We start from the raw sequence: 20351 nt of genomic DNA on the forward strand, positions 1-20351 counted from the left end.
ACCCCAGGCCGCCGAAGCAGAATATGCGAACTTAACCACTGCACCACCAGGCTAGCCCCTAAATTCATGGAATTTTTACAATGAAAGTATATCATTTTAAATGTCTATAAAAAATATGCAACTGAAGTGTAGACTGAGCTCATTATAAGAGGAGTAGAATGCAAACACAAGTAACAGGTGAGGTTGGGGTTGTGGTACATAGTTGGGAGAAAGATAAATAGCAAATATTCTAGAGGGGAATGTAAGAGGTATAGAGGAGTGCTAAACAGGGAAATTGGTGGGTTTTATAGACGATATCCTTTTATTTCAAACCTTTGTATTATGACAATCCTGCCTTCATAAAAAGAACTTTGTGATTCAAGGAAAATTCCCATGACTTCCACTCTTCAACTTAGAACAAGTTAAAGCAGGTAAAATATTTAAATCTTTCCATGTGCCAGGTACTGTAATAGACCTCAGGGATGCAAATTCTAGGAAGTAATTGAGAATCACAACGAATCTTATTTTTGTCCTTACTTTAAACAATGTTGAGGCTGGACATACACACCTGTATGTATGCCAAGTAACACTGTGACTAAATAAATAATCCAGTACTTTCTCCATAAAATACTCGCTTCTGGAAGATAAGACTGTAAAGCAACTAAACAAATTACTTATAAAAACAGTTTCTTCATCAAGAAGAGCTTCAAGACTCATTTCTGTGTGCCTACCAATCTGAAACTATTATGCTGTAAACTTTGCCCAATTCCAATCACTTCCATATCTTGCAAGACACACCGAAAGCCTAGGACCTAAAACACTATGAGCATCCTCTCTTGACCTCCCCTTCTGAGATACTATAAGACTCAGTCAAGGTGGTGTTCTCCCTTACCACGTAAGTCTGATGAACACAGCTTTACGCAAATAATTAGTGATTCTGGTGGTGTTTGGGAGAGTCAACTGTTAACACATTGTTTCTGCCTTTAATGAACTCAGAAATTAAGAAAATGTGATATCTTAACATTTATCTGATAACAGTTTATCAGACTTAAAGTGATGAAAAATTTTGATCAATATCGTCCACCTACTACAATTCTCAGGGACTCCATATTCATTCATTCATTCAACTATTTAAAATAGATGACTGTGTACACCAAAAGCACGTTATATGTGTGGGGCTGTATCTAAGACACATATATAGAAAAATTTATATTTCCCATACTCAAAGAGATTGTAAGCTACTAAGAGGAAAACGTGCACAAAATTATAAGAAAAAATGACAATAATACTTAGAATTTAGTTTGCACAGGTAGCAATGGAATTATAGAATATGCCTACGTGTGCCTAGAGAAGTTATGAAAAATGTCATGGGAGGATTAATGACTCAATAACAAGTAAGCAAAAAGGCATTTGAAGAGGAAAAAATGATATGTACAAGAGATGTAAGTGAGAATGCCATATTTACGAACCTGCGACAGCCTAGCATTGTTGGACCATTTGTATAAACTGTGTGCAAGCCGCAGACTTTGAAGGGCCACTTATACCATGTTAGAAAGGTGCTGTGATACCCTTTAAGTAATAGCAATCACTAAAGAATATTGAGCATGGGGAAAACTTGCCCCTCACTAAATGTTAGCCTATTTCTCTGACCGACCTCCTTATTAAAGAAAAGGGAGGATTAGAACAAGAGAAATTGAGGAAATTGAATTAAGACAGTTAAAAAATCGACTAATTATTAAGATGAAGATGATCAAAGAGAAGGAGCAACTTTCAAATCATAACAATAGGTGGCTGTCGATTCTTATTGTTCTATTTAGCTAAAGTACTAACGATAGACAATTATTTTCATAATATATTAGTCTTAAAATGTTTCTGAACTCGTTATGGACATAGCAATCTTATTTGATAAGTCAATAACATTGATCTCCTTAACCACAGATGCAGTTTTCTTTATTTAACTGACTATGTAGAACCAGATGGCCATGCAGAGAGTAGCTAATAGTGATGAAGAGAAATGGTGGCTATAAAAGTACTTAAAATTATCCATAGGTGGTTTCTAGATCCATCAATGCCAACAACTGTCCAGTGTCAATCAGGTCTTGAACTTAAACCTATTGAAAAGACAATAAATAAAATAGTATAACCCATCATGTCTACTATATTAAGTTTTATGATCTATTTTGTCATGTGGGTCTGTGTGCAGGCACATTAAGAGGGGAGAAAACCGTTTTTGCTCCTGAATTCTATTGGAAATCTGCAGCTGAATAGAGTTAAATCAAGTACAGCTTTAAAAAGAGAAATATTATAGACTTGGATAGGAAAAGAGGGTGATTTTTAGGATAGTAAAGTGAAATTGAAACATAGCAGGTTTACTTTAATGGCAAAGAATTGTGACAGATAGGAAGTCTATGAGTTCTTTTCATATACTTTATTTTTACAGTAACAATGTTGAATTAAAGGATCCTTATACAGTCACGTGATGCTTAATGACAGTGATACATTCTGAGAAATGTATTAGGCGATTTTGTCGTTGTGTGAGCATTCACAGAGTCTACTTACACAAATCTAGATGGTGAAGCCTATTATACACCTAAACTATATGGTACTAATCTTAGGGGCCCACTGTCATATGTGTGGTATGGCATGGACTGAAACATTGTTATGTGGCACATATTGTATGTAAACAAGTACTCACTGGTCCTGTGTACCTCAACCATTTTTCCTTATGGGTGAAAATGAAAGAATCTTTAATTCTTAAGGTAAAACCTTGAAAAAAGTTGCATATTGTGGAATGTTGAGGTAGTATCTTCTTCATCCTCTTTCTATCCAGGTGCAACATGCGTTGTTGCTGCGTACATGAACTAACTGTATTGGCATCAAGAGTTCTAGTTGTTTGATGGATCAGTAGAAAGCATGAAACTATTAAAAACATTTATTTAAGGCAAAATTTTTTACTTTAGTATTAAATATGGCTAGAAAATCCACCACACCTAGAAATGGGAAGATATGTTTTCTTAGTAGTACAAGTACTTATTGTTTTAAAATTTAGATTTTATTATTATTCAGGCATGGTGAGAACAAAAGATCACAAGACGATTGCCACTGAAAAGATGGTTTTTTACTCACAGTTTTCAAGAGGAGGTTGCATACCACCTCATGTAGGGGCCACAAGGGGATCACCAAGGAGACAGAAGGAGTAGGGGGCAGGAGGCAAGCATGGGCAAGAGTCTTTATTGTGGTTTCCAAGGAAAAGAATGGACAAGGCAGGATGAGCAGGTTTAGGATTAGCTAGTTGAAATAATTTCAGTGAACTCATGAATGCAGCAGCTCTCTCCAGTTGTCTAGTACCAGACCCTGGCTGATTAAGGGGCAGGGAAACAGCGGCCTGGGGTGTAAGAGCCCTGTCTGTTAAAGGAGGTGGTTTGAGAAGCACTCTGATCAGTTAGTTTGCCTATGAAAGGTGTGCTTGCAGGTGAGTCCTTATCTTCAGAAACTGGTTAGCCCTGGGAGAGGCAGTCTCTCTAGAGTCGGCAGGGCCCCAGATAGAAAAGCTTCAGAAATCCAAAAAATAAAAATGAGTGATGAATACACTTATCAATATCAAAACTTTATGTTTATTCACCTCAAAAAGAAAAAAAGAAGAAAATTCAATCGGTTCTCACAACAGGTCTCCATTGGTTCATCTCACTAAAAATGGAGAGGCTTCTGGGCTGGTGCTACTCATTGCTAAAGCTGAGAGAGCCTAGACACTAGAAAATTTCTAATTGTCTTTTGCTTCTGTTTTCCAAAGACTTTAAAACACGTCATGAATTTAAAAAACTGTATTTAAGGTAGAGTATTTCTTTTCTTGTTTATCTAGTGGGATAAGAACATAACCTGGTGTTTAAAATCATCTGGGAGACAGGAAGTTTAGAAAGCAAATCCATTTGCCCCTTTGCCTTCAAGCAAAGTAACACATAACCTATTTATAAAAGAGAGAAATTCACTTCACTCTGCAGCAGGTAATAACTATATACATTTCTATATAGAAAGCTATGTGAGGTTGTCTTTCTCCACCTTTGATATTGCACATTCAAAAATACAGAAGGGTAATCTATTGATTGAAGACTTCAGGATAAGATAGGCCTGCTGTAGATTGAATCTTTATATCCCCACAAAATTTACATCAACATGTAACCTCATTGCCAGTGTGATGGTCCTTGGAGGTGGTGCTTTTGGAAGGGGATTAGATCATGAGGGCAGAGTCCTCATGAATGGGATTAGCACCTTTATAAAGAGGTCCCAGCAAGATATTTCATCCCTCTGCCATGTGAGTTACAATAAAAAGAAGGACATATAGGAAGGAGCCCTTATGAGATACTGAATCTACTGGTGCCTTAATCTTGGACTTTCCTGTCTACAGAACTGTGAGAAATAGATGTGCATTGTTTATAAACTACCCAATCTATGATGTTTTGTTATAGCAGCCCAAACAGACTAAGACAAGACCCTGCACCCCATGTTCAGATTGGAATTTACGGGACTGTTCTATATATTTTGAAAATACCTTTTGGTTTTACTGAATTATCTTTAAGATTTTTTAAAATCAATTTGATTTGTTTCTAACTATGTAAAAATTTTGGTTTTTTTGCATTCCTGCTAAGAATGTAGGAATCTATGTTTTTACAGCTTTATTGAGGTATGATTGATATGCAAAAAAAAACTGCACATATTTAACGTATACAATTTGATGAGTTTATACATATGAACATACTTGTGATACCATAACCACAATCAAGGTAATAAACATATCCATCACTTCCAGAAGTTTCCATGTGTTCCTTTGCTTTTTCTTCCCCCAGTAAGAAAACTTAGTATGAAATCTTTCCTCTTACTAAATATTGAAGAACAAAATACTATATCGTTAACTACAGGCACTATGTTGTACAACAGACCATTTGCTGTAACTCTTGTCTGAACTATACTTCAAATCAAGAATGTGGCTTTTTTCCTTAGATGAATCAGAACACCTATAAGCATTCAGCCACTCAACAAGTGTTGGCTGAATTTCAAATTATATTATTCTTTTAGGTTTAGCTATTGTAGGCATAAAATGATCCATGCTCATTACAAGATCTACAATTATCTCTGTAAAATTGGATCACTTTTAAATGCACACTTCAATTTGGTTGTTCCCAAGATAAGAATGGTAAGATATAGTCATAGGTTTTTCAGATCATGAACATACATCTTAACAGTGCACATTACAGCCTAATCCCAGAGTCAATTAATAAATTGGTTGAAATAGCAGTTTGATTAAAATCTCAGATGTGCTAATTCTCTTTCCCAGTGCTCTTTAATTAAGGTTTTAATAGACACTGCAATTATCTGGAAATTTTTTCTTTCTCTTAAATATTTGGGCTTGTATCTTTAACTTTCAAAGCTCCTTCAACTCCCCAAAGCACAGGAACAACCACTCTCAGAAATTAAGAATAGAGGAAATAATCATCTTTTCCTTCAATCGGATGAACAAATAGTATTTGCCTTTAAAATGGTTATTAACATTTAAGTTGGAAAATCGGTATTTTATTCTAACTTCTAATGTGTTTTTCTTGTTTGTTTGTTCTTGTAAAAAACATTACTTTTGGTTAATGAGGTGGCATTCTATGGACATTTTCTACCTAAACTATCTTTTACTTAATTGAATTTTAATAAAGAATACTTAACACTCAAATTTATGTTTTTTGTGTTGAAGTTTTAACTTTATGAGAAAAAATATCCAACTTTATCTCATTTTTAACTACTAGTTTTTGAGCTTTTACACTGTATCAGGCATTATTCAAAGTGCTTTACATAAACTGTGTCATTTATCACTCCACTGACTGAATACAGTACATGTTGTTGTTATCCACATTTTAAAGATAAGACAATTAATAATTATGGACTTGAGGTAAGTGATTCAAAGTTAACAGGCACATAAGTGGCAGAATCACAACTGAAAAGCGGGCATGTGTGGTGAAATCTGTGGTCTTCCCTGTGCTGAACTTATCTCAATTGAGTTTACCGACTTGTTATTAACTAACAAGCATTTGTGTGTGTACAGTGAAGGGGTCTCATGTTTAAATCTCCGGTGGGTGGTATGACCGATGTTTCTAACGAACTTCCAAATACAAAGACTAATTTACTGATAACTTACTTTAAGTGGAAATGTAGAGAATGTCTTGACATTATTTTGTGGTGAATCATGCTTTCACTTTGAAGAACATCTACTATCCTTCAAACCTTTCTTCAAAAACAAACGAGCAAGTACACAGACCCCCAATCTGAGGCTTTTTTTTAATAAGTAGATATCCACACATTTTTAAAAATCACAGCAAAAAAGCCCATTCTGGATTTGATTGCCATCCAAAAACAACTCCCCTCCTATCTACCCTCAAAAGTGTTCTTTCGGAAAAGAACAGAGTCTGTTGCTAGGAAACATGTCTAAGATTGATTCAGGACACCTCAAGAATGCTGTGAAAATATGTGTTATGCCACATATTGGAAAGTACCAAAGCAATGCAAAAAAAAAAAAAGGTCCTAGCTTAGTTTAGAAGTTGTGCAAACTCATAAAGATTCCAAATCTGGGGAGTTACCACTTGAGAGACATTCTTGCATATTCACTGATTCAGAATAGAAAAAGTTTACCTCATAAGATATATAATTAGATGCTAGAATTATAATGGATAATTATCAATTATAATTGATTGGAAAATTGGAAAAATATGCTTATATGTTTTGAAATCACTTATATAATGTAAGAAATTAGGGTTAAGAAAATGCACTCTTGAAGTAAGCTCATTGCAACACTGGTGCTGCAAAAGATAAAAAGGAGTGGAAGAACTTTCAGTTACTTTCTATAGGAAGATACGTTTAAAACTCATTTGTACCATAATTTTTTCACATGGTTTTTGAAATTGTGAAATTATGTATCACATAGAAATTGTAGGCCAATTCAAATCCCAACAGTATTTAAGTGGTGGGGAGTTAGTTGAAGAAATTTTATAAAATACTTATGTTCAACTTGGAGAATAAACATTGACAATAACAAGAATATTTTGAAAGAATACTTAATGAAAAGTGGCTTGTCCTTCTAGATATTCAACTCATACAATATGTAAACAATATGGAAATAGTGCAAAGATTGAAAAAAAAAACCAATGGAACAAAAGTAGGTATTTTGGAAAAGATCTAGTTTATACGAAAATAAAATTTTTAATAATGGAGGCATCCACAAAAATAAAGAAACTATATGCCGCTAACTGAAGTTACTTACTATATTTAAATAGGAAAATAAATAAAATGATAATTCTTAATTTGATTATTAATACACAGATAGTAGATATTTGGGTTACTAAAGCTGTTAGAAATAAAGTATTTATGGGTGCAGCAATTAAGTAAAAATATTTCCTTTGGATTTATGATATTTTCTGACTCTAACAAATGAAATACTTATTTAAATATTTTCAAATGCTTTTCTAAAGAAGAAATAAAGTGTTCCAGAAAAGCTTTCCTATAATGATGGAACTAGGTTATAAAGTACTAGTAAAATCCCAGTGCAAGAGTCTCAGAGAACAGACATTATCTGATAATTCTTCTAGGCCTGTTCTCTTTTCCACTTGCACACTTCTTTTTCTTTTTGTACTGTCATTTCCCATTTTGATTGTGCAATTCATTGCAGTATACCATTTTATTTCTTTGTTATTTCAAGGTCTTTCAAGAGTAAATGACATGTTCTCATTTCTTGAACTACTTTCCATGTAGCTGATCCATCACCATATTTATATTAAATAATGAGAAAGTAATAAAAAAATTACATCATATATTTGAAACCACATTCCCATGCTGAGGGGCTATAGAGTAAGTGTGATTAGAGAAGTAAACATTTAGTCAAGAAAGAATTCTTAGAAAATGTAAATTTTGGATGAATTTGTGGACCAGATCCATAGAAGCTTAAAAAGAATCTATAAATGCCCATTATCCACCATGGGCATTCGTTAGAATGTACTGAGTATTTCACAATAAGCAGCGTGTTAACTAATATATATTGTTATATTTTACTCTTCTCAGGTCACTTGATATAATAGTCAGCATTTCTAGATGTCCTATTATAATTAGAATATCTTGAATCTCCATTAATAAAATTACATGAAGTAAAGTTATAAAATGAAGAAATAGGTACTTACGTAGCACTGAATCTAGTGGTTAGGACTTAATTTCATTGCTAGCAATATTAAAGTAAGAATAGGTGATAAATTCAGACTCTCTTCTCTCTGATAAGCTTTATGGGCAGGCTATAAATGCTAAATATCAAAAATGGTATTTTACCAGAAATAGGGGCAGCACAAATACTAGTTGACTGAGCCAACAAAACATATACTTAGGTAAGAACTGCTTTGTAAAATCAGATCTGTGCAAAGGATAAAACAGTGTGAATCACTGATAATTATAAACATTAGAGTATTTAGCAGGTAGATGGAGAGGCCCACCCAAGAGTTACAAAAACTTTAAAGAAGGATGTTCAGAAACTTTGGACGCACTTTAAGAAAAAGGAGCCATACTGAGCTACATAGAATGAGCACCTGGAATTGGCAGAAATAAGGGAACCCAACCCAGTGAGAAAAAAGGTGCTAAGGAACAAAGAGATGTTGTTATGTTGTCAGGGTGTACTGATTGATCTCTGAGGAGAGAAACTGTATCTGTTTTGATTGATGCAATTAGGCCCCCTCCCCCATAATAAGAGCATTGAGCACATAACCTTTAGAAAAGTTGAACTGCTGATGCTACTCAATCTTGCGTAAAATAGAGATATATCTGGAACCCAATATCACATGTTTAGCTACCAGATATGGTAGAAGAATCTGGTTTCCACGTGGTCACAATTAAAATGAAAGATTGTATTTTAATTAGTCTTCAGTGTGAATGCCACAGTCTCCCTATTTAGAAGCGTCACAGTACAAAAGTTTTCATATTACCACTAACTTCTCTTTCTATTGAGAACATCAACAGTTGAAATTAATGTCTACCCTGCCTTGATTCAGCCCTCACCGTTCCTCATCTGGATTGCTGTAGGAGCTTTCTAACAGACTCTCTGCCCTCAGTCCTGCTCCAGATGAGCTGTCCACTACCCTTGTGCTGTGTGATCTTTCTGAAACAGGGATCTGACTGTGAATAAAATCATTCATTGGGGGCCGGCTCCATGGCCGAGTGTTTAAGTTCGTACGCTCCGCTGCGGCAGCCCAGGGTTCGGATCCTGGGCGCGGACATAGCACTGCTCGTCAGGCCACGTTGAGACGGCATCCCACATCCCACAACTAGAAGGACCTGTAACTAAGATATACAACTGTGTACAGCGGGGGTTTGGGGAGATAAAGCAGAAAAAAAAAAACAAACAAACGATTGGCAACAGTTGTTAGCCCAGGTGCCAATCTAAAAAAAAAAAAAAAAAAAAAAACCTAAAAAGAAAAAATCATTCATTGCTTTTTTATTATAACAGCATAAAGCAAAACTCCTGAGCAGGACATCCAAAGATTTCCACAATCTGTTCATTCAGCTCCTATCTACATTTGCATGCTCTTATTCTCCTCTCCTCCATTTACCTAGTGTTTCAGAAAAAACAAATTTCTTATCCGTTGCCAGGAGCCATGCTATTTCCATTACAATGAGACAGCAAATATTCCTCACCCCAACTCCTGGCTGGACTTTTCCTCCTCCAGTCGTCCATCTGGTCAACCCAGCTTCTCGTGCATAAGGACTTAGTTTAGCTGTTGCCTTCTCTGAGGAGTCCTTGCTGACCTGTCCTAGCAAACTTTGGTGTGTCCTCCGTAGGTTTTAATACCTCTATCCCAAATTTTATTCTATCAATTTCCTTTAATTATTTAGTTACATAAATGCTTTAAAATTAAATGTGAGTTCCTAGATGAACTAAGAGGTTTTTTTAGTGTATCTTGTATGAATAGTGCCCAGTTTATGGTACGCTCATAAGAACTTTGCTGACTGAGTAAATAAATGAATAAGACTCAACAGTTATGAAAACTCTGGTGACATCTTTTTCACATATTATAAGTTACTTCCAACTTCATAAAGTTTTATAACTTTAATTCTCTACATAAATTTCAGCAACAGATTATTGTCTTCTGAAACAAAACAAAACTAAACAACTCAGCTACCCTGCAAAAGAATTATAGCCAAAGTTATAATTCTATCTAGAATTAAATGACCACAATTGTTTACCCCTCAAGACGTAGTTGAGACCTAGCCTTAAAAAATTTTCTAGTTCAGCAAAAATTTGTTTACAAACTAAAGTTTTGACAAATAAAAATGGCAAGCAATAGCATATATTGGAGAATATGAGGAAGCCATTTGGTATAAACCTAAATCTGACCTTGTCTTTCCCAAAGGGCCTGACCTTGGCGATTGAGCATGCATTGTATATCTGCTTTAGATATTCACTATGGCAAGAACAAAGGCCCTTGAGATAAAGGTGCAACTTCCCTCCCCCTCCCAAGGTTGGCATTTCTTTAAGGATTAAGCATCTTTCCTTGGGCTAGGAACTGATTGCTGTGCTCACCTGTGACCACCCAGCTCAAGACAATAGACTTGCCTCCTGCTACGCCCTCCCAGAGAGCAGACCCACTACCTGCTGTGTCCATCAAGCGCTGTGCAGACAGGGCAATCTTGTGACTATTGCGGGAGGGACATTTCAATCATATGAGGGTATATAACCACTCCGTGCACCCCATTTCTTCGGTACCCTTTCTTCCTTTGGGAAGAAAGGCCCAGGGCCATGGTCCTCAGATTTCAGCTCAGAATAAACTCATCCAAATTTTCATTTATAGATTGGTTATGGATTATTTTTGTCGACAGTTCCTACCCTTTACAGGTAGATAATGATTCTTAAGATATTCAGATTTCACTTAGAATTCATTTATTCTAAATACATTCTTCAGTCTATTCATCCAGTGATTATTGAGCTACTAATGCTTAAAATAAATTTGGTGATGGATTTGTACCCCTCTACCTATTGTCTGATTGGTGCAGAAGAAGTGGAATTATCTCCTCCTCTGCTAGGTTACATTATACTTCTATTAATTCATCCTAGGATTGCAATAGCTTTTTTTTTTTTGGCGTCTATAATTTCTTATTGGCTGGTACTTGTCTTGCAGTAAAATAAGACATAGTATTTAAAATGAACAATAATTGTTTTTGATATGAAGACTTTAATGAATGAAAGTACACATTATCTTGAGTGTGCTCTGAGAGGATAACAAAGTAAGTGTTTCCTTTTTAAAACACATTTATTCAATCATTGATTTATTCATTAGCCACTGTTGGGGCATCTATTCTGTGTGCATTGCAGAAAGATTTCTTTCCAAAGTGGTTAGACAACAAAATCAGATAATTGAATAAAAACATTTAATTATCCAAGGGAAAGCTTTTATTGTGTTGGGTATTATCTAGATGACTCTCTATAAGCAAACAGAATTCTAGGTAATTTTTAGTATTCTGAATAAGAATAGAGTTGCTTGTGTTTAATATGGTACACTCTATGTGAATTATGTCTCATGGTCTTTGCATTACAGAGAATGCTGATAAAGAAGATTGTTGCCAAGAGGAGAGGCAAAAGAACAGTTCAGAGATGGTAGTTCATTGAAAAAGAAAGCCAGTAGCGTTGCTAACACATTAAAGATAACCTTATCATACAAGAAAGCAAGGATTTATTTTATATATTTTTGAGAAGACAATCAATCTTCTATTCAACTGTAAAAAAAATAGAAATTCACAAATAAGACTACTTAAGTCTTCCTTTCTGGTTCCCACCCTCCACCTTTCTCCCTTCTAACGTTTATTAACCTGCTCCAGTATCTATGTGTTCCATCTCTATTCACCCACCACAGACTTAGTCTGCTTCTCAGCACTCTCAAAAATGTGACCCTGCATCTACAAGGAGGAAGTACTATAGATTAAATGAAGAGACTTTGAGATAAGTCTGAGTTCTGTGATTGATTCGCTCTACGATTTTGGACATGTGGCTTGACAGGAAAAAATATACATTTCTTCATCTGTAAAATTGGGAAATAACATGAACTCATCAAGCTATTGTGAAGTTTAAATAAACTAAGTAAAGAATATATAGTAGCTGATGTTTTAATTATTACTATTACTACCATTCTTAATATCTATGTAAGGAGTGAGTTTATTCCATTGTCCCTGGTCCTTTGACAATGCCTATCTTGTCAATAAACTTTCTTTACCACACTGTGTGCACATCTGTTGATTCGGTGTCTCCTCACTCCCACACTCCTCAGGCTAGGACCCCTCTTCTTCTCAGACTTGCCATTCCTTTCATTTTCATCAACGACTTTCCTCGACGAGTTGCCATGTTCTTACATCTCCATGGCCATCTGGTCACACTTAATTTACAGTAGGAATCTGATTTGAATTTAGCAATTCATCTAAAACTGTTCTAAATTACTTTGGATCTTTCGGGGTTTTTGCTTCTGTTTTTGGTTTGGATTATGAATCTAGAAGAGTACTTTGCCTAATGTGCTTAATAAGCATTTGATAAATATTTGTTAAATGAATGATTGAACATATTTATTAAGTATAGTAAAAAAAGGAATAAGAAACAAGTCCTAGGATTAGGCAATTGGGTGTGTCTTATTACCTTTTACTCTTTTATACATTCTGCCAATTTGTAGTAGCCTTCTTTAGCTAAAAAAACTTTATTTTCTCCTTTATCCCAGTAATGTGTGAATCACAAATTACAAATAGGATACTTAGAATTTATTTGTACTATATAAGCTATACACTAAACAAAGAACTCAGTTTTCTTTAAACTATAAATATTTGAAATATTTGACTTTTTATATTAGGCAAGAATGATACGAATTGTACAGACAAAAGACCGAAGACACAGGGAAATATTGAGGTAAAGGGAAATTTCTAATCTTTGACTTGCAGTGTTTTACTCAAAATTTTGCCTTTTGTTTATTTCACTCATAAAAATATGACAGGGACTGAGGTCCATGAGAAATCTGAACAAGATTGAGATTTGACAGTCAATTGATTATGACTGATTGGTGAATTCATCGTTGGCAATTTGGTCACTGTTTTCCAGTTCCCACAATCTGCTCACCCAGCTGTCCGAGGAATGCCGCTGAAGTAGGCTGTCTCCGTTCTCTCTCCCATCTGGTATTTTTATTTTTACTCTCTAATTATGAAATTAGATCCAGGAAAATGGAAAATTTTGAATATGCTACAACTACAGTAAGTTTTTCTTCATCATGTGAAAGAGTGGTCAGTCATGTGGTATCAGAGCAGTGGGAAAGATCTCAAGTGACCAGAGCTCTTATTCCTGCTTTATCACCAACGAACTGAGTAACATTGATCTAGTATCATGGAACTCTTCTACTCTATGATTCCATTATTGAAAGGGCTAGTTTGGTGCAGACTATGGATAAAGCAAAATATTAATTCTAAATCTAAAGGAATCACTCTCATACAAGTCTAGTGGTACAAAAAGAGATAAAGGATAAATAATCTGCCTAAGTTTGATGCTGGTATAGTGACAGAAATATGGACCAATGGAATGGAATTCAACAAACGGTGTTGGGAAAATTGGTTATCCACATGCAAAAGAATGAAATTGGACCCATATTTTACACCATACAAAAAAATCGACTCAAAACGGATTAAAAATTTAAACATAAGAAGTGAAATTGTAAAACTCCTAGAAGAAAACGTATGGCCAAAACTTCATGACATAGGTCTTGGTAGTGATTTCTTGGATCTGACACAAAAAGCACAGGTAATTTTGCATTTATTTGCAAAAATAAGCAAGTGGGTCTACATCTAATTGAAAAGCTTCTGCACAGCAAAAGAAACAATCCACAGGGTGAAAAGGCAGCCTACAGAATGGGAGACAGTATTTGAAATCCTTACCTCTGATAAGATTTTAATATGGAAAATATATAAGGACCTTCTACAACTGAATAGCACAAAAAAGAAATCAAAAACAAATAACCATTAAAAAATGAGCAAAGAATTTGAACTGAAATTTGTCCAAAGAAGACATACAAATGGTCAAAAGGTACATGAAAAGATGATCGACATCATTAATCATCAGGGAAAGACAAATCAAAATCATAATGAGATATCACCTCATATCTGTTAGGATACCTGTTACTAAAAAAGCAAAAAGTGTTGGTGAGGGTGTGAAGAAATTGGAACATTTTTACTCTGTTGGTGGGAATGTAAAATGCTGCAGCTGCTTTAGAAGAAAATATAGAGGTTCCTCAAAAAATTAAAAATTGAACTACCATATGATCTAGTAATCCTATTTCTGGGTATTTACCCAAACTACTTGAAATCAGGATCTCAAAGACATATCTGCACTTCAACGTTCATCACAGAATTTTTCACAATAGCCAAGATCTGGAAACAACCTAAAAGTCCATCCATGAATGAAGAAAGAAAATGTGATATACACATATGATCAAATATTATTCAGTCTTAAAAAAAAGTGACATCCTGCCATACGTGAAACTCTGGGTGAAACTTGAGGACATTATGCTAAGTGAAATTAAGCCAGTGACAGAAGAGCAAATAATGTATGATTCTATTCATATGAGTTATTTAAAATAGTCAAACTCATAGAAACAGAGAGTAGAATGGTGGTTGCCAAGGTCTGGGAACAGGAGGAAATGGAAAGATGATATTCAGTTGGTATAATTTCAGTTATGCAAGATGAATAAGCTCTAGAAGTCTGCTGTACTACACTCTGCCTGTAGTTAACAATACTGTATTTTTCATTTAAAATTTGTTAAATAAATGTATAGTACTAGGGATGTAATGTACAACGCAGTGACTGTAGTTACCAAAGCTGTAAGATATGTATGAAAATTGTTAAGAGAGTAAATCCTAGGAGTTCTTATTACAAGGAGAAAAAAAAGCTCTTTCCATTTCTTTTTAGTGTATCTACATCAGACAATGGATTTTAACTAAACTTATTGTGGTAATAACTTCACAATGTAAGTAGGCTTTCCATATACCAACCTTTATATACTATATACCATTACCAACCTTTATACTATACACCTGAAACTCATACAGTGATGTATGTCAGTTATATCTCAATAAAACTGGGGAAAAAAGAAAAATATTAAAACTGTTAAAAGGGTAAATCTCATATTGTGTTCTTAGCACAATTTCAAAAAAAGAGAAGAAAATGGAGAGTAAGCCTAATGACACTGGGAAGTGTTCAGGTTTCAAGTAAAAATTCTGCCAATAAAAACAACCGGATTGAGTAACATCACACTAATTAATTAATTAATTAATTTCATTTCAAAATGATATTTCATATGCCACCAGTTTACTACCATGCCTTTTCAAAGTTATTTTGAAATTACAGAAGAAGTAAAATACAAACTGAAGCTTCTTAGAATCACAGAACATTTTTTGTCCTAATTAACATCCCTCTCAAATAAAACGGATCTGGAGATGATAGAAAACAGGGTTCACTCACTCACCTGCCAAAAGATTCAAGAGATTGGGGCAGAGAGTTCACGGAAGAAATGGAGTCGTGACTGGGAACCAGATTGTGAAGGACTTTGGGTGCGCTCATGAGAAATCAGAACTTGTCTTGAAGATAATCTGGAGGCATTGAAGAATTCTTAAAGTAGGGGGTAACATGGTTAGACTCCACTTTAGAGATATTGCTTTTCTTGAGAAAACATGCAAAATGGGTTGCAGAAAAGACAGCAGTAAAACTGGGAAATTAGATAGTAAGGACTTCCTCTAAATCCTTGCCTTGTAAGTCTTGCCTTATCAGTCCAGGCAAGAGAGGGTGACGGTCTGATCTGATACAGTGGGAGTGGGTATCTAGAGAAACAGGGAAAAAAGAGAGAGTCAGGATGTTTCATGGACAAACCTTGGTGATTGCTTTATTATTCTCAGTTTCCATTTCAGAATATTCCCTGTTCTCTCCTCATTCATCTGGACCTTAGTTACAGATACACATTTAAGATCACCTTGCTATGTATTATTATTATTAAAATTATTTCAAAATATAAATATTCTTAGTTGATGCTTCTTAAAATTTGGATTATCACTGACACAAAGAAACATTGCACCCTCAGAAAAAAAGAGGAGGATTGGCAGATGTTAGCTCAGGACTAATCTTCCTCGAAAAAAAAAAGAAAACAAAAAACAAACATTGCACTACAGCACTACCTCAGGAAGCAGGTTCTGTGCAAAGTAAAGACATGATATTAAACATTATCAGGTAAAAATGAGGCAGTACATCAGGCTGACTGAATAAAATTTGTGATAAATAGTTCTGGCTAAATTTAATCCGAGCAAAACCAAAAAGAGTTTAGATGGTTACACTATCTTGATATGGGGTGGGAGTTTTTAAAGCCATAAGTGCTGGATTCATATTTAGTATGTGTCTGGGAACCATTGAAGGTTCCTGAAATATGATGAAAATGACATTTTTGGAAGAACATTCAGTATTTACAAACAAGATTTGCCTAGTAATTGAGAGTTGACTATGTACTAATAGACATACCCAATTTTACCATGAATTTTATTAGAAGATATAACCTGTACATAAGAAATTGAAATCGAATGTATTTTCCAAAAATGGAATCGTTTAAATATTTCCTAGTGAATTAATCTCTGACAATCGTTATCATATAATATTTACTTTTTCCAGACCAGGCAATGTAAAAGGCTATGTTTCCTGCCTTTTAGAATTTTTGGGCCTAAAATGGATGACAAAAACAATAAACATAAACACAGAAAGCAAACAAATGACTCTCCACTATATAGAAACCCCAAAAGGGAATACCCTGAAAGAAGATAAGTTGAAAGAAAATAAATTCAATAAGGAAGGGCTTATATTTTATAAGCGACCCTATGCAGGAAATTAAATTACATATAAGCAGATAGGAGACAAGAACTGGAAATATTCTTTGGCCATTCCTTTCAACATTTTCAGTGTCTGTAATGATATTCACTGTAGAGCACTTTCATGTCTATTATTCCTCTTTTTAAATCCTTCAAGTATATTAAAAGTTATTTACATATTATGCATATTTACAATCCAACTCCCATGAGCCAGTCCAACAAAGTTTCTACAGAAATTGAATATCAATTACTTGAACTTGAATAACTGTATGCCAAAAGTTTGTTTCGCCTTACCTTTTTTAATTCTATTGTTCTGTTTTATTTGTTAATTTATTTCTAGAACAGCCATCTCTAGGCATTTTATTGCATCTATAGACCACTCAGAGAATATATTCTCAAATCATAATTAGCATATCCTTCTTTCCCTCTTAAATATTTTTTCCTTGTAAATGCAGTTGATTTGTTCTTCTTCCTATTAAAGTAACTAGGTCCAAAGTTTTATCCTCTACCGCATTCCGAGGTTGAATTGCTCTATCGCTTCTTCTGCCCACTGTCTCCAACCTTTCTCTCAAGCATATATGTTTTATTTAAACCCTGACTTAGGAAGATTTTCAAAAGCCATAAACCATCTCCTGGTCTTACTTTGATTTCCTTCTTCCTCTTAGATAGTTTTAAAGTTCCTCACATTATTCCTTCCTAGTCACTATCAATGCCCAAATTGTGTCATCTTCCTTCCTCCTTTCGTCTTCCACTTTCTCATTTTCATAAGACCCTTTTCATAACCTGTACTTCTTTGCATTCTAAACTTTCTTTTCCGAGAAGTGCTCCCTTCACCAGGGGCTCAATGTGAATAGGAAGGATTAGAAACTTACCCTTTAGCCATTACCATCTTCCTTTTCAATGCTGAAACAGGAAAGTGACTCAACTGCAACACAAATCTGTATTGAGTCTGCCTAACTCTGCACCTTCAGTGTCAGGCACATGACCCTGTACTATCAGCGTCAGGCACATAACCCTTCACCTTCAGAGTCAGGCACGTGACGCTGCACCTTCAGAATCAGGTACATAACCCTATAGCTTCGGTGTCAGGCACATAAGCTGCAACTTTCTTGAATTTATCCTGCTGTTCCAGAAGGGAGAGTCTGCAGCATTCTTCATGGGGTTGATACTCGTGACCCATAACTATTCTTCAAGACAATTAATAACTGTCTGTGTGTGAGCCGCAGATAACCCATCACTTTGAAAAGCTCAGCATGCTTTTCTTTTCCAAATATATTTGGTTTCTCCTTCCTATCAACATGTATGACAAGTATTTTTACTGCTCTATCTTCAACTTTAATAAATCATATGTTTTATGTATCAAATTTCTGACTTTACATTTCTGCTGTTTACTCATCAAAATTCTCTGGCATGATTTTTTATGTTTTAAATATTCTTTCCTCTTTTTCTCAATTAGTCAGAGAAATGTCAACACAAAGACCAATATCATGAATATAACCTGCTTGTTACTTTCTCTTTTCATCTTTGCACTACACTACTTTCAAATGTGGGATACGTTTCCTGAAAGCATGCTTTCAATCCGTAATCAGAGTGGAAGCTAAATGGGCCACTTGCCCTCACTCTCTTTGTCACTTTGATTTCTCTCCCCATGAACCCATTGAGATGGGGGATCCCTGTCACACTGGCAAATAGAACATTTTAAGCATCCAAGACATCGTTTAGTATTTCTTTGTATCTTTTTAAAGAGAACATAATTATTTGCTTATTCAAACATAATAAATAGCCACTCTATGTTTTCCTTTGGGAAAAAATGAGATTTCTCATCCATTGAGCAGCTATTTTTTGTCCTTGAAAGTTAACTGCTTCTATGCTAAAAGTCATTCAGACTAATGGTGCCAGTACTGGGTATAAATAAGATTTAAGGATGCTAGCGCAGCCTTCCAACTCCAAATCTTCCCTTTCTGGTCCTTTCAACTTTGGCACTATTTCAGGTGTACGTCCAATAGTCTTGGGAAAATCTTAGAGCCTTAGATACCTCCCAAGGACATCTGGAGCTGTAACCCCTAGTAGTAAGCATCTGCATCTGCCGTTGAAAACTGCACAACCAGCCACCCCAGCTCAAGCATGGTTTTGACAGCTTTACACCTGTGAGTACTTCCCTCTTTCAAGGTTTTGTCCTCCTGGATATTTTTCATATAACAATATTAAGGAAGTGTTTCCTAAAAACTGGCAACATTCTGAGCACTTATCTTTTTCTTTTTTTAAGGTATGATTTTTGGCAAGGAAGACTGGCCCTGAGCTAACATCTGTTGTCAATCTTCTATGTAGGATGCTGCCACAGCATGGCTTGAGGAGCGGTGTGTGGGTCCACACCCAGGATCCCAATCTGTGAACCCAGGGCTGCCTAAGCAGAGCACAAACTTGGCCAAGGAGCCAGCCCCACTTTTTCTCTTTTAACTCAGCTATTCCTTAGAACATCTTGTGAGGTAGGTACTATTATTATTTTCATTTTACAGATAAAGAAACCACAACATAGAGAAGTGTTTTAATGTGCCTACTATAAACAGCTAGTAGATGACAAAAGATATTTGAACACTGAGTTGTGAGCTTCTTGCTGAATATGATTTACTTTGTGTCTATAGCAATCCTCTAGCGAAATTCTTAAGCTTTTGGTAAATGTAAATAAGCTCAAATCCCAGGAGTTGGCATCAGAATGTACTTGAATTTTATTTGTTGACAAAAATGAGAATCTTTGTTTTTTAATTAAAGGAATTGAGTATATTTGCATTATCAAATTTATATACCTAAATTTATAATCTTATTCTATTATTTTCAATGTTTCTTTTCTCTTTTGAGAATGTAGGATATAATTTTTTATGTTAACTGTCTTTACTTATTTGATATCTATAAGAACTCTTTGTAATTCTACTAAAGATTACATTATCATTTTTAAATAACAAACTTGAACTTATATTTCTCTTATTATCACAGTTAAATTAATGTTATATGTATATTGATTTTTCCCAAAGAAGAAGAAAAAGTTAGCACACATTCATTTTCCTTTTCTCCCAATAATTATTTTCCAATTTTAATATAATTTTATATTTTTAGCTTCAGATTTACTTTATTTTTAAATTAAATATCTCTTTTTCCAGTAACGTGGCATCTGTGATCAGTTTTTTTAACCATTAATCATATTAACTTGATGTTTATCTCACTTCACGCTGACCCTCAGACTTTCCCTATCATCACTACCATATTCTTAATTTTTATGCAGCTTTCAAACAGCTGCGTATTTCAAATAGGAATATGTCTGCGAGGGATTTTTTCTCCCTTGTAAGAGTGTGAAAATTAAACTTTTGTGTCATATGTATCTAAGAATTTTCTTCTTTTTCCTTCAAACATAACAGTTATAGAGTTCTTAGTGGTAATATTTCCCCTCA

This window comes from Equus quagga, chromosome 4 (assembly GCF_021613505.1).
Source record: "Equus quagga isolate Etosha38 chromosome 4, UCLA_HA_Equagga_1.0, whole genome shotgun sequence".
Classification (NCBI taxonomy): Eukaryota; Metazoa; Chordata; class Mammalia; order Perissodactyla; family Equidae; genus Equus; species Equus quagga.